This window comes from Neopelma chrysocephalum, unplaced genomic scaffold, assembly GCF_003984885.1.
Source record: "Neopelma chrysocephalum unplaced genomic scaffold, ASM398488v2 Primary Assembly neopelma1_42, whole genome shotgun sequence".
Lineage (NCBI taxonomy): Eukaryota > Metazoa > Chordata > Aves > Passeriformes > Pipridae > Neopelma > Neopelma chrysocephalum.
In genome coordinates this window covers 3,295,380-3,311,787 of record NW_020897700.1, presented here as the reverse complement: position 1 = coordinate 3,311,787, position 16,408 = coordinate 3,295,380, and the positions used below count along the sequence as shown (strand labels likewise).

The 16,408-nt window shown below is 38.7% G+C and overlaps 1 protein-coding gene across 5 annotated transcripts in view; it reads left to right on the top strand.

Annotated features, from left to right (window-relative positions):
- The window catches only part of CLOCK (clock circadian regulator), a 67,359-nt gene that overhangs the window by 16,310 nt on the left and 34,641 nt on the right, over window positions 1–16,408 (top strand). For all 5 annotated transcript variants that reach the window (XM_027676407.1, XM_027676409.1, XM_027676408.1 and 2 more), the window contains one exon: window positions 14,625–14,735. The gene's annotated coding sequence lies outside the window, so the exon portion shown is untranslated. The remainder of the gene's footprint in view (window positions 1–14,624; window positions 14,736–16,408) is intronic.

The following is a 16,408-nucleotide window of genomic DNA, read 5'->3' as shown; positions in this document are numbered from 1 at the left end:
CAGATGGCAATTGGTAAGGTTTTGAAAATCTAAGTAATATTTAGTTGCCAGTGTTAATTCGTTTTATCTTGAAGTTACAGTTGAAAGAGTTCTCTCCATCTGCCCTGTGTAATTTTAAGTTCAGAGATTCCCAAGAGTTTTGCATGCTTAACATTAGTGTAATATCCCACATGTCTAAGCCAATTATTAGGACTAAACTAAGTTATAGTTCTTGTTTATTAGATCCTTGCAGGTTTTAGGCCTTGTCTTTCAGCATTTTCTCCTAGAAAATTTCCAAGATTCAAGTAAGATTTTTGTTGATAGGGAGATTTAAACAAGCAGCCTTTTAATATAATCATTAAAAAAAAAACCCACAACCTGATAAGGTTGTAGTAGCACAAGTATCAACAGTATTTGGGAAAACTTTGTTTGAAAAAAATCACTGGCTTGAATACAAAAAATAAAGTTATTTGCACTCTTATTTAATTTGTTCAGTTGATTCCCTCATGTTGTAATTTGCATAAACATATTGTAAAAGCATATTTTATTCTCTTAGGCTTAAGCATTTCTCTCTTCAATTTGTATAATCATTCCTAAAACAGTGATTATTACAGCCACAATTGCATTTGGCACTTGAGCTCAGGGAAATGGTGGAGTCCCCATCCATGGAGGTCTTTAAAATTTGTGTAGATGTGACACTGAGGGAACATGCTTTAGTGGTAGACTTGGCACTGCTTGGTTAATGGTTGGACTCAATGATTTTAAAGGTGTTTTCAAACCTGAACAATTTAATTCTATTCTGGAAAAGCAATGCATTAAGTAAAAATTAAAATTTAGTACTCAGCTGCTTCATATGGCAGCTTAGAGAGTAGACCTCATTGAGGCAGGTACAAGCCTCAGTTTAACATGAAGTAAAATATTGAGAGTCAAAACATGAGAGCTGTAAGCCAGTAAGTTACAAAAAGTCCTCATTATTTTAAGTAATCTTCTGTTATGAATATTGCACTATTATGTTGAAGTGCTCTATCTGCATATTTTTTAATGTGTTTGTCATAAATAAACTGTTTCAAGCATTATTGTGGGCTTAAATACAATACAGCTCTTTTCATTAGCCTGTTAGCATGTGACCTCAACATGTATTTCATGTTAGTTTTGGGATTTCCTGTGAATATTGATAGCTTTTGATATCCTGTTTCTCAATACCAGTGTTAAATAGGCCACTAACAAGATCCTAGGTCTTTGAAACCATACTCACAATGTGCTGAGCAGAAGAGAGTTAAATAAAATCTGATTGTTGTTTTGTTTTTTGGTAACTGATATATTAATTGTAAATTGAAATAGCTATAATGCCTTTATAAATATTTCTTAATGTTACATTTTGGGACTTAAGTGCTGGATGATCTAAGTCAGGTTCTGTTAATAAAGTGGGAAAACAGCCTGTAAGAGGTGGAGTCGCCTGCTGCAAAGGGGCCTTGGTCCCAGCAGTGAAAGTCTCTGATAGTGGCCGTGACTGCCGGAGTGGCTCCTGGATTGTCAGACAGGAGAGGTTCCTTAACCTTGAGAACTCTAGAGCGCAGAAAAAACTTTGAGGGGCAAAAGGAAGCATTCTGAGACATGCATTTTTGTAGATATGTGGTCTGATCATTCTGTGAAAGAGAACTTGAGAAATGGTAAAAGAGAAACAGAAGAAGCTGAGGAAGAGAGTTTAAAGTCGAGCAGATGCAGTGAGTATGGTCCGAAGCTGATTTGATTTATGTTGAATATTATAGATGGTAAAAAGGACTGGTAGATGAATATCACAGGGGATAAAAAGGACTAACTCATGCAAACAACTTTGAGACCTCATTTGGAACTTTGTAAGGTTTACGGGGGGTATCAGGACAGAATCTGTATTTCCAAAAATGCAGAAAGGAACTAAATTTGTGACCTTTTTCCCCCCATAACTTAATCTTGAAAATTCTTACCTTACATATTGTACCAGCAAAGCTTAAAAAAAGTTTGGCGTAGAATTTCCTCAGTTGTATTTTGTCTTTCAGTTAATATCATGATCTTAAAATATTTTTGAAACAATGGGAGATAGTTGACAGAGTTTTTGCTAGGAGCAAACCTTCAAGGCACTGGAAGCCTTCATTATAAAAATCCCCAATATCTGAAGATTATTATTGTCATCATAATTAATCAACTTAAATTACAATTAAATTGACTGGACTCAACATTTTGAAGATGATACTGTTTTATGGGAACAAAGAATTTGTTTTTTGTCTTTTGCTGCTTCTCCGGTGACCCTCAAGGTGATTTCAGTAGGTTTTCTGGACACATTTAGCACAAGCTCTGAAAGTTTCTGCTCATGTTAGTAGCAAGCCACAAAGGGACAAGAAAAGTGAACTTTTTCTGCCTTGGTTTTGTCCATTCTTTAGCCAAGACAACAGCTGAGACATTTCCTCTCTGTTCCAATTGCAAAACATTTTTTGTGTTTGTTTTTGGTTGGTTTTTTTTTAACTTTTCCTGTTAAGGCACTTCTTGCCTTTGTAATATGAGGTACTTCTCCTGTACTTCAGGTTTTGCAGTCACTGTAATTCCAGTTGAGCCTGGACTGTTATGTTGAAAGTTCTGACAAAAGAATAACTCTAGTGTTTTGTTAAATGAAATTAAGGACTGTGCACTGTAGGGGTTTGGAATTCTGTAACTATGGTATTGAGTTTTTATTTACCGTATAAACTTGTTTTTTCAATAAAAGGTAGTTGTATTGAGAGAAAAACTGAAGGATCTGGCAGACACTAGAATTCTAGAAAATTAAGTCTTCCGTTAAATATTGTTAATCTTATGAACGTAACAGTAAGCATGCTAATACAAATCTTATTTTATCACATTTTTTGAATAGAGTCATAGAAAGGCTTGGGTTGGAAGAAACCTTAAATGTCATCCTGTTCCAACCCCCCACCATGAATAGGGAATGCCATTGACTAGATCAGGTTGCTCAGGGTCACATCCAACCTGGCCTTGAACACTTCCAGGAATGGGTCATCCACAACTTCCCTGAGAAACCTGTTCCAGTGCCTCACTACCCTGTGAGTAAAAGAATTTGTTCCTAACAGCTAATCTAAATCTCTGCTCTTTCAGTTTTAAACCATTCCCCTTTGTCCTATAATTATCTGCCCATGTAAAAAAAAAGTTGCTCTCTCTCTTCTTTGTAAGCTCCCTTCAAGTACTGTAAGGCCTCAGTGAGATCTTGAAGCCTTCTCCAGGCTGAACAACTGCAGTTGTCTCAGCCTGTCTTTGCAGGATAGGTGCTCCATCTGTCTGATCATCTTCGTGGCCTCCTCTGGACCCACTCTGACAGGTCCACACCTTTCTTGTGCTGAGAACCCCAGACTTGGATGCAGCACTCTAGGTGGGGTTTCACCAGAGCAGAGTAGAGGGGAATCACCTCCCTCAACCTGCTGGTCACTCCTATATTGATGCAGCCTAGGGTACAATTGGCTTACTGGGCTGCAGACACATACTGTAGGCTCATGTGCAACTTTTTATCTACCAGCACCCTGAGACTTTTTTGGCAGGACTGCTCTCGATCTGCTCATTCCCCAGCCTATACTGATGCTGGTGTTTGCCTCAACCCAGGTGCAGCACCTTGCACTTGTTGAACTTCACGAGGTTCACATGAGTGCACTTCACAAGTTTGTCCAGGTCCCCCGAATGGCATCCTTTCCTTCTGTTGTGTCACCTGCACCGCTTACTTCACATTGCCTGCAAACTTGCTGAGGGTGCACTGGATCTCACTTCTGTGTCGTTGATAAAGAGCACTGGTCCAAAGACAGAGCCCTGAGGGACACCACTTGTCACTGGCCTCCACCTGGACATAGAACCATGGACCATAACTCTCTGGCTGCGTCCATCCAGCCAGTTCCATCTAATATCCATCTAATAGTTCACCATTCAGACCTGTGTCTCCAATTTGGAGAAAAGGATGTTGTGTGGGACCATGGAAAAAGATAATGACATTGGTCAGTCTTACCTTGTCAGCCGTTGCTGTCAGTCCATCATAGAAGGCCACCAGATTGGTCAGGCATGATATGCCCTTAGTATGGCTGTGCTGGCTGTCTCTGATCACCTGCTTGTGTTTTATATGCCTTAAAATTGCTTCCATGATCTTCCCCAGGCACAGAGGTGAGGCTCGCTGGCCTGTGGTTCCCTGGATCTTCCTTTCTCCATTTTTTTAAAAACAGGAGCTGCGTTTCTGTTTTCCCAGTCCACCAGGTTTTCGCCTGACCACCATGACTTTTCAGATATGACGGGGAGTGACAGGGCAGCAACATCAACCAGTCCCCTCAGGACCCTGGAATGTATCTCATCACATCCCACAGACTTGTGGCTATTCAGTTTCATCAAGTGATCCTGAACCTGCTCTTTTAGAGTGGGAATACACTGAAATCACCATTCCCTAGTGTTTCCCTTGTTTTGTTTTGTTCTTTTTTCAGCTACCTCATTATTTTTTTCTGTTGTTATTACTTTGTGGCTTCAAAAATGATGTACAGGATTTCTGGGGAAAGTGATGAGTGGAGGTAGGGAGGAAGAGCTGCTTGTTTGGTAATTTTTTTACTTGGGCTGCACTTCAGTGTTGTAGCTTAAAATTTTCCTACTCTCTCATTTTATGGAAATTTGAAGAAGTCTCACTTCTTTCTTTTTGAAGACACTTTCAGTGAAGTGCACTGCCTACTCCATTCTTCAGGCACACAAACAGTCCACTCTTCACAAAAGCCTTACAGAATAATTTAGTTGTGCATGAGTCACCCATGCTGGGAAATTGAGGCATCAGAAGCACTTCCACAGCTGCACAAATCAAGAATTGTGCAATCAACTTGGAGAAAATAAAAGGATGACTAGCATTTAGTATTTTAAAAGTGTTTTATTTACATATATGCATTTCTACATGAGAGATAATTTTCAGGTCAAATATTAGCTTTTTGAAACACCTGTCATTTGTTTTTGAGTGTTGCTGTTAGCAAGTATCCTAATTTTTTAAAAAATATGTCCATTTGGTACACCTGTACAATTCTAAGTGTTACAAATAGCTGCTGTTGGTATAAATCATTCATCCAATTTTCTTATTTTCATATTATTAATTTAAGTGAATACCTAAATTACCTAGTATCTGTACTGAGTATCATCCTAAACCCAGTCCCAGTTCCTGCTAATTAACAAGCTGTTTGGTAGATAAGTTGATAACTGAGCAACGCATCAGGTATATACACTCCTGTGCTTTACATTTTGCTTGAGATTCCCATTGACTCTGAGTTCTGGATTTGTTTTCATTTCCAGAGGCTGATCTGTGAGTCTGGATCGGTGTGTAAAAATAAACCCCATTATGTCCAGAATTTTAATTTGTCATGGATTGCCACATGAGATGCAGCAGTGCATGGGAGAGTAAAGATGTTTCATTTAATTATGAAGCAGACTTCTCAAGTAGTAGCTACAATGCTCATTTTTTTGAGCACAAATTTGAATCTCATTTTTCCTGATTTTGTTTGCTGGTGGTAATTTGACACATAGTATAGGTCAGCATGAAATGGCACTGTTGCCAAAAGATATCTAATCTGGTGATTCACTGCTTCCCCTTCCCCTGTGCCAAAATAGCTTTTGAGCAGCCATATAATGAAACAAATGTAGTTGATTTAGCTGAATGAAACAACATTTGAGTTAGTTTTGGGCTGGATCAATGTTAGGCTATGTTGGCTGGTCACAGATACTAATGCTAGAAGAAGAGGGGGAATTTATTATGGATGTGGAAATGAGTGGTCAGAGTAATGATCAAAGGGTAACATTACAAAAACTTTTGGCCTGACCAAGGAGTTTGTTAAAAGTGCTTACAAATATAAGTATGCTTACAAATATAAGATGTTTCTGGATGTGCTAGATAATGGTATCTTAAAGGAATAAGTTGATGATATAAAATAATTGGTTGTTCCTTAAAAGGTAAGGTGAATTATAAATCAAGAAAAATTGATTTAAATCTCATAAACTATATCCTATATAGGCTGTAAAGGGTGAGGACAAAGTAAGGCAGCAAGTAGGATTACAACCACGGGCTTCAGGAAAGCTAACTTTTGCCTCTTCAGGGATCTTCTTGAAAGAATCCTGTAAGAACAGGGGTCCAAGAGAGCTTGTTGATATTCAAGCATGACTTCCTCAAGGCTCAAGAATGATGCATCCCAGTGAGCAAGATATTGGGCGAAGGGGGCAAGAGACCTGCATGAATGAAAAAAAAGCTCCTTTCATTATTCAAGTATAAGCTGGAAATACACAGGAGATGGAAGCAGGGTCAGGCCACTTGGAGTCAATCTAGAGAGGTTGTCGAAGTAGAAATGAGACAAGGAAGGCCAAGGCCCAGCTGGAATTAAATCTGATCAAGGATATCAAGGACAACAACAAGGACTTCTTTAAATACATGAAGAGCAAAAGAAGATCGTAGGATAATGAGTGCCCATTATTAAATGGAAGGGGGACCCTGGTAACAGAGGATGCAGAGAAGGTGGAGACTATGAATGCCTTCTTTGCATTGGTCTTTGCTGACAAGACCAGCCCGCTGAAACCTCTGATTCAGGAGACCAGGATATAGGAATGTTGGAAGGAAGACTTTCTCTTGGTCAAGGAGAATTGAGTTAGAGAACACCTAGGTAAACCTGACATCCACAAGTCCAAGGGTCCTGATGGGATGCATCCACGAGTGCTGAGAGAGCTGGAGGACACCATAGCTGAGGCTGTTTATGATCATCTTTGAGAGATCAGAGTGATCAGGAGAGGTGCCTGAGGACTGTAAGAAAGCAAATGTCACCGTGGTTTTCAAAAAGGTCAAGAAGGAGGAGCTGGGGAACTACTGGCCAGTTGAGCCTCACCACAATCCCTGGAAAGGTACTGGAGCATCTCATTCTGGAGGCCATCTCTATTCACATGGATGACAAGAAGGTGATCGGGAGCATGGGTGCTAAAAGTAAATCATGCTTGACCAACCGGATTGCCTTTTAAGTTCAAACACCTACCTATATGGATAAGGGGAGAGCAGTGGATATTGTCTCCCTCGACTTCAGCAAGGCTTTCGACACGGTCTCTCAGGAAGTGTGGGCAGGATGAGTGGACAGTGAGGTGGATTGAGAACTGGCTGAACGGCAGATCCCAGAGAGTTGTTATCAGTGACACGGGGTCTAGTTGGAGGCCTGTCACTAGTGGTGTCCCCCAAGGTTTCATACCGGGCCCATCCATCAGTGACTTGGATGAAGGGGCAGATGCCTTCTCAGCAAATTTGCTGATGACACAAAGCAAGAAGGAGTGACCGATACCCCAGAGGGCTGTGCAGCCCTTCAGAAGGACCTTGACAGTTGGAGAGATGGGCAGAAAACCATCTGAAAGTCAACCAAGGCAAATGCAGGGTCTTGCACCTGGGAAAGGATAACCCCATGCACCAGTACAGACTGGGGACTGACATGCTGGAAAGCAGCTCTGTGGAGAAGGACCTGGGGGTCCTGGTGGACAACAACCTGTCCATGAGGCAGCAGTGACCCTGGTGGCCAAGAAAGCCAATGCTATCCAATGGGGTACATTAGGAAGAACATTGCCAGCAGGTTGAGCATTGCCCCTCTACTCAGCCTTGGTGAGGCCACATCTGGAGTGTTATGTCCAGTTTTGGGCTCCTCAGGGCAAGAGAGACATGGAGCTCTTGGAGCAGGTCCAGCAGAGGGCAACAAAGATGATTAGGGGACTGGAGCATCCCTCATCTCTTCCTCTTACATGGAAAGGCTGAGGGCGCTGGGCCTGTTCAGCCTTGAGAAAAGATGACTGAGAAGGACCTCAGTGTTTTTTTTCTGGTCTAGGATAGAATTTTGGAAAGACTCATTTGTGTGAATTTCAAAATCTGCTTTTTACCTACCTTTCCCACTTCACAAGATACCTATGCATACTGAAGGTCTGGCAGTTGAAGTGCTCACCTAACATGTAGGTTCATGTTTTTCTGCAAGATTAATTGAGATAGATAGCTGAGTGTTCTTGCAGTAATAATAATTGTAAAGTCTCATTTTCTAAATTTAAATTGCATTTATATCAACACCAAACAGAAATTTTGCATGGAATGGAAGAAGAATTTCCTTGGTGCTATCTTGCTTTGAATTTGTATTAATTATGTCTGTTAAATTTGATAATGGATTTTCTCCAGGACAGTTTTCAAAAATTAGTTTACTTTCTGTATCTAGTCATTCTTTCCTCTTATCATTGGGGTAGAGGAAAAACAATGCTTAACTCTTTGATCTGTCTCATTTCATTGTGAATTTTTGTGTCTATTTTCAGTGTAGTAATAAAGGGTTTAATAAATTTTTCCTCTCTGGTTGGATTTATTAGTATTTTTAGTAATATTTATGCTCTATGAAAATGTGACAAACCACTGTAGAAAAATTGTTGTTTAAACTACCATCTGTATCTGAGACAAAAAACCTAAAATTGCTAATGCTCAGTTTCATAAATATGCACATTTTAATCGGATGAATAATTTCAAAGTGGTGTTAAGTCCAGGATAGATATCTTGGTACCCTATTTTGAATCTTTTTCTTTAAATTTCAGTTAATATTGATAAATCGTTAAGTGAAGATATTTTTTCTTATTCTCTGGTAGCTTTATTCTGTAGAAAATAAGTGATTTGTGTGTAGTAGATAATTTTAGGGGATAATTATAATATTCAATGGGAATTTAAACTTTTGAGTCTGTGTGTATGTGGTATTTTTTCTCCTTTTGAATTTCAGAAAAAAACTTGTCAACTGTCTTCCTTCTCAGTTCCATTTAAGAGGCTGGAATGAGAAAGCTGGGGTTTTATTTGTTCATTGTAAAAGGTACCGAGTTTAGATGTCTCCTGTGAGAGAGAATAGCAGACTCTACAGATTCTACACCGTCTATTGCACTTCTTTCCTGAGCACAGTGAGCATTAATATAGGATCTGCTCTTGAGCTGGCTGACTGTAGGTTGTGTCTTCCCAGAATGTCATTAAAGAAAACGGAGATTTACATAGAGGTGAAGGTTTTCAGTTTTGAATTGTAACACTAACAGGTTAGTGATTAGCTTTTCTTGACCTAAACACCTGTTGTGAAGTACTTGTTTTGTGTTGAGCACCATTTAAAGAGGCAGTAGATGTATTTTTAAGCCAGACTTGATTATGAGCTACGTATTGTATTTTACATGTGCAAACACAATGCTTATTCTTAAATCTAAGCCATGGTTCCCTGTTACAGATCCAGCAGTGGCTGATGTAGTTAAGAGGTTCCTGCTCCTCTTTGTATAAGAGTACTATTCCTTCCTTAGCTGAGCCAATTATCAAAGGTACATGGAGGCACACTTTTTAAATACAATCTTTATTATTTTTTCTTATTAAAACTGTGTGATATGTGGACTCTTTTAAACACATTGTTTCAGAAATCTGCTTCGATATGTGACCAGAGCTAACGGGGTCTTGTTTACTGGGAGGGGTACACCTTCTTTGGCTTTCCTTTTCTCATTAATACATCTGTAGATGTTCTTGTTATTCTTTGCATCACTTGCCAAGTGCTCCAACTTTGCCGTGACCTTCCCCACCCCATCCCTACACAATCAGACTGTGTCCCTATACTCTTCTCAGGATACATGTCCTTGTTTCCTCTGCCTGTGCATGTGCATCTTGCCCTTTAGTTTGACCAGCAGTTCCTTACTGAGCCTTGCTGGTCTCTTGCCTTCCTTGTCTGATTTCTTATGCCTAGGGACCGCTATCTCTTGTGCTCTGTGGACACCCATACAGATCTGCCAGCTCTGTTCCACTCCCTTGTTCGTGAAGGCAGTTTCCAAGGGGGTCGTATTGACTAGCTCCTTGAAGAGCTTTCCTAAAGTTCAGAGGCCTAACTTTACTCCTCGCCTAACTCATATGCCTCAGGACTGCAAACTGTACCAGTGTGTCATCACGGTAGCCCCGGTGAAGAGTCTGAGGCTTCTTACAGCTTTCTTGCATGAATCTTCACTGCAGTCTGAACCAAGATGAGAGAGCCGCACTGTATCAGGGGAGCTGTGGGCCCATCTCTGTGATGAGCAAGGGGAAGGAGATGCGCACTCCAGAGAAGGGTGGAAGAGTGGCAGCAGAACAACTGGTCAAGCAGAGATCAGCCCAAATGATCTGGAACAGAGGAATGGTAGGCAGGGGTGTTTTCTTTAACTGGGAGATAGATGAAAGTTGCAAACTGTGTTCAGTCCCAAATCACAGAGTAAAGCTTTCTCCTGATGGTAGGACAGTCTAATACATGAAGCATACAGGACAGAATTGCTTTTTCCTATAATCCTCATAATCCATGTTTCTATGAAGATATTATTTGCAGTGATTTTGACCAGACTTGTCTGAGCAGCTTGCTTAGGTCCGTTACCTTTGCAGGGAGTAGACAAGGATACATTTGTGTGACCATTTCTAAGAACTTAACATCTTTTTACCTCTGTGATTTCTACATTTTCTGCCACTCATGGTGATCTGTAGACTTTTCTAGCTGCTGTTTGGACTGTGTACAAATAGGTCTGTGGGCAAATAGTATGCACTCTTTCCAATGTCATTTACTCAAGTAAGTCTGTGATATCTCTGACCACTACTGCAACAGCCTCTTAAAAGGCTTTTCATTCTTGTCAGGAACAGACTTGAGACTGGATCAGTTGTTCTGGTAATGGTAACCTACACCACCAGTCTTTTGTCTTACTGACCTTTCTTCATTGTGTTGCACGCAGGTGTGTCCTTGTCTACTCCCTACAAAGGTGATGAACCTAAGCAAGCTGTTATGCCAGAGCAAACTACTCATGGCCACTCACAAATTTTCCTATTAAAAACCATCTGGGATCCATCTGTGGTGGAAGCAGCTCTCTCCTCTGTTTTCCTGTGAAGCAGCAGCAGATGTACACCTGCTGTTATAGTGTGTTTATCTATAGAAAATGACGTTTCTGGGATTTGTCATCTGCAGCACAAGTACTGACCAAAAACTCATTTGTTGACGTGGTAGAGGAGAGATTGCAATATATGACTATTCCCAGCTGCTAGAATAACCTGTTCAGCTGCAAAGTTTGAAGAAATTCCTGAATTCTTGAAGTTCCTTTCAGCCCTATCTTCTGATATTTTTCTTTGGTTTGCTTTTTTTTTTTTTTACGTAAAAAAGGAGACGTCAATTTTAAAAACATAGTATTTTCACAGATAGCCTTTGATTAGCAAGAAAGGATTAATCAGTCATTACCCTAATTTGCTTTCTGTTGGTATATATGCCATTGCAAGTAAAGGAGCAAGTATCTTGAAACCTGCTAGCTTGTTCTGTTAGACCAAACTATATATGATTAGAGAGCAGGTTATGGTTTACCTGTCTAAAGATTTCTTGCTCTCTACAAAAGTCTATGGTTACTGGAAAGGAACTAAACCAGAGCAGATTTTTCCCCTTCTCCTCCCCTCTATCCCACCTCCAAGAAAGAAAAAGCTGAAGGGAAGAATGGCTGGGCTGGAGATAAACCAATGAAGGAAAGACCAAAATGGAAAATATGAGGGATAGTGATGTACTATTCTGGGTATGAGATAACAGCTGCGTCTGTGCTTGCCCTAATTGTGGTATAATGTCCTAGTAGAGTAAAACCCCAGAAGTTCATAATCCAAATTATCAGAAGCTCGTGGAAAGGAGTATTAAGAAGGTTTATAATTATCCTCAGAATCTCTATAATGAACAGGACTTTTGATGCTGTGTTTACATCGGGAATCAGGCTTTGGCTCAGCTGTTTGATCAGTGTGATGTTTCTGCTTTTGGTCTTTCTTATCCTGGTGTGTTACTACTGTTAGAGCTCTGCGGGGCATCAGGTGCTGTGGAAGCATAGACTGGTATGCTGTGATTTTGATTCTTTAAACAAGATCTTCTCTAAAGCTAATCCTCAATGATTATAATAACTAATTTGTTCCCCTGACAAAATAGAATTATGGCACAGAGATCAGGTTATATTAAAGAAGTTGATCTATTTCTGTTTGAAGAAACTGTAGTGTTGGAAAACTGTTGTTTCATATATTTTTTCTCTGATATTCACTATGTGAAATTATTTGTCTTAATAATACCAACTATCTTGCATTAATTCTGAGGGCTGTAATCTGCAAAGTCATGTAAGTATTACTTATATAAATCTTGATATAAATCTTCATATAAATCAAGACTTTTGTATACAAATATTTTTTACAGTATAAGGACAATACTGATTCTTCCTTAAAAATATTTAGCAGTGTTACCATTGAGGTGGAGTGCTGGTGACATAGGGGTTTCAGTTGCTGGCTGTATACAAAATTAAGTATAGGAAATGCATTGATCATTGTCCCATCCATATTTCAGTCCAGTCCTAACAGAACATCTGTTATAAGCAAGACTGTACTGTAATTTCATGGTTTGTTCAATCTTTTAATTTCTTTCCAAGATTTAATTTCACCAACGTGCATGTCAGTATTGACAATAAAATTAGACAGAAGATACTGGAATTTTTTATTGGATGGTGTGAACTTTTCACTATTACCTTAGGTTGGATTATGACTTTTTACCCTATAACTTACTCAGAACCTTTTTTCTTTGGCCAAGCAATGGCTTGGCACCAGTAACTTATTGCCTCTCCGTGAGTGATAAGTCAGCATAGTGCAGAAGTTGCAGTATTGCTATTTTTTGTGATTTTGCTACAGATTGAGCAATGTTGTGTAGTAATAGTTTGAATATCCATGGCAGCAGCTAAGATTTTTGACTGAGGACCTCAGCTTCCTTTAAGATGGTAAGTTTCTAGCCTTCTTGGTTGCAGAAAAGTTTGAAAACATGCACTGAATGTGTACAAAAGACACAGTATCAAGAGACAAATACACATAATTAATTTTTTTAAAAAAACCTTTTGGGTTGTGGAGACAGAACTGTGACCTTTGAACACTTGTGACTGCCAGTGCTGGCGTGTAGGCGTCTTAACCTTTCTGCTGGCTTTCACACGCATGCCATTTCTACTGAGTTAGAGATCTGTCTGGTTTTGGCTACAGAAGCTTTTCCACTGTGATTAGCTTCTCTTTTGGTCTGGTTTAAGCTTGCTTATGTTCATTTATGACATAAACATATTCCTTTCCTCCTCATCTTAAAATCCCTTTTTGAAATATCTGTAAAAGCTTCCTTTTTTAGACATTATCAAATGTGGATCTATGCTTAAGTTCTGTGGTGTTTATATTAAATGTTTAATTTTGATTTTAAAAATATACACCTCTACATACTGCAGAGACAAGATCCAAAATTTTCCGTATTAAAACTCTATTAGGAGCAGGGTGAGAGTTGTCAGAGTTGTTCTACTCCAAGCAGTTTAAAAACACGGGTTTCATATTGCAGACTCCCATGGGACTCTTTGTCATATTAATGTTTGCACTTGTCAAACGGAGCAAAACAGAATAGGAGAGGAGGCTGTAAGCACCTAAAAAAGTAGGTCAATGGGCCAGCAGGTTATTTGGCCAGACAAGAACGGGTGGCTTCATTGAATCATGCTGTAATTGTTTTTCTCCTGTTGACAGATTGTTCTGCTGTGCTTTTGACTTCCTATGTTAATATTTCCATCTGTATTTTAACCACTTAAGAGCCTCTGTTAGGTGCAGGAGAAGAAGAAATTTAACTTTTCAAATCAAATAAGTGGTAATTCAGTTTTCCATGAAAGTCATCAATGAATTTAAGAGTAGCATAACCTTGGTTTTTAGATCCCAGCTTCCTTTTTAGGAATTTAGGAGAATTTAGAATTAAATATGCTTTAAAATAAAATTTTTCAGAAGTGGAACAAGTACGTTGTATAGTGAATTTGTTTTATTTTAAGATGAGTAAGCAAGGCAGATAGAAACAGGATAAAGATGAGAGAAAAAAACCCCTGATTTCATGTAGCTTAAAAATGTGGGAAGTAGCATGATTCAAGGGAAGTAACTATAAATGAAATGTAGTGGTATAAAGAGACTGGAAGTAGGCGATGGCTTGTGTTGGTGCTGAGTTTTTGTGTGGAAGAAGTGTATTTGTGAAGTAAGTTTGGGATACATTCTTGGAATTGATTTTCGAGTGGGTTTTGAAAGAAAAGAGTTAATGTCTGTGTTTGAGGGAGTAGCAATAATGCAGCTGAGCAACTTTGCTAGTTGTCAGCAGTAGCATTCTACAGATTCTGGAGTCCTGAGAGTGACAATTTTGGAGACTTGGAGAGGAGAAGATGTAGCTGAGAAAGCCAGAAGAGGCCCTAATAAGAGCTTCAGCGAAAAGGTGTTTAAATAATGTATAAAGATATACTTTGAAGGTAGCAAGTGGAAGTGAAGATGTAGATGGTATGGGTGATACCAAATTCAGAAGTGAAAAGGACATCAAGACTAAAATTAGGCATAAAGTGATAGCTTAAAGCTGAGATGAAACTGTGTCAGAATATCTTGCTTATCAGGAAGAACTTTAAAGCAAAGTCAATTCAGATGGTGAAATACTTGAGATACTTTTAATAAACAGAATATCACATTTATGTATTGATCTTACTAAAGCAATTACTTGTCTTTTTTAAAAATGAAAAAGTGATAATTTTAAAACATTGACTTTGAAGCTCTCCTTTGTTATTTTTAACAGTTCAGAATTTAATTTCTGCGGAAGAGGATACATCGAACTCCACATTGTTCTTCATAGGAACCAAGTTTCATCCCTAAACCTCACACTTTAACAAGTCCCAAAGTGTAAAAGGTAAAATTGTGGTTTTATAATTAATAAGGTTCCTGTGGCTTTCAGTTATCAACACTGAAGGACTGAGTAGCAATGTTAAGTAGTGTCTTTTGTTCTCCAGAACACAACTTACTTTGAACTTTAGAAGTAGACATGGCCTTTTATCTAGTGTTTACTTTCAGCTTGACTGGTTTTGTTGGAATTATCTCTGCATACTTATACATCGGCATATATAAGCACTGAGACTGTTCAGGCTCTTACAAATTTCAATGCAAAGACAGAAGGTCAGACCTTGAATAATGAGAAACAAATGTGCTACAGGTGCATTTCCTGTAGTCTTTCAGTACTTTTTACTGTTTGTCTTGGATACCTGATCTAAGTTGCCAGTTCTGATGTAGGATCCATCTACTGTAACAAATTAATGATTTTGTCAAATTCTAGAAGTTGAGTGCTCTGTTAAAGGGAAAATGCTGACTTTTAAATTCTAACTCTACATAATGATGATGTCTGTTATGTCATAGATGAAAGTTTTCTGTATTTAGCTGTACTGGTATTTTTCTTAGGCAGATTAAGGAAAGTATATCATTTGTCCTACAGAATTTCGTATTACTCTTGACTTCTATGATTTTAGGTACCAGTTTTGTATAAAAATTAACACAGGGCTAAAAGTGTAATTAGTGCATAGCTGTAGTAGTGTTTACTATGTAAGCTAAAAGAAAACAAGTTCATAGTTTTTATCTTGATTTTAAACTTAATTTTCTGCCAGTCACGGTAGTTGGTTTTTACTGCTGAGCAACCTGTCATTGTATGCTTCTGATGAAAATTCAAACAAACACTTCTTCATAATTTACTTTCCTAGTGCCACTTCTGTGTGGTTTTCAAATGGTGCAACTCCATTACTTGGTCAACTAATTTGATTTGTCAGTATGGCTGATGCAGTTGTTATTTTGAAGAATTGGAATGAAGAAATGCTTTGCTACCAGTGTGTCTTCACAGCACTGGATTTTGGAGAGTAAAGGCAAGACAAAGTTGGGCATACTAATTGTAGAAGTGGGGTATTTGGGCAAAAACGCCAGCACACCATGCGATATGCCTTGAAAGGGATTGTGCTGCAGCACAGCTCTCCCATTTACTTTCCTGGTGCACACAGTTTTGAAACTTTGTGGGGAAAAATACTAGTCTTGTGAAACAAATCTGCACAGTATGTGGCTGTCGTAGACACGGAGACAGTTTGGTTGAATCATAAACTTTCTTCCTCAGTTTCCCTATCATGCAGTTGCTGCCATATTTCTTGTGATATTAGCACTGAAAGTTCCATTGGGTTTGGTACTCTCAGAAACAAACATATCCTTTCTTCTCAGAACTATGAATCACTAAAAGACTAAAATCATCTCCTTTGAAATAAATGCAGTGCCTTTTTACTAGTAAGTTTGTAGCCTACTAAAAATTCCTGAAAATCCACAAGTTCAGCTCATATACAAATTGCTGCACACAGTTGTTCCCTAATCATTACTAATGTTATAATCTTTCTGCTCTATTTGAGCAGCCTCTGACAACTGACTTTTCCATATGAAAGAAAAAGGTTTAATTGTATTGATTTATGTTTGACTTTAGCCTTTTCATAACCCATGCAAATTGGTAAATTTTGAGTACCTAAAAGTAGGAACTTTTTAAATTAAATACTTATTTTAATT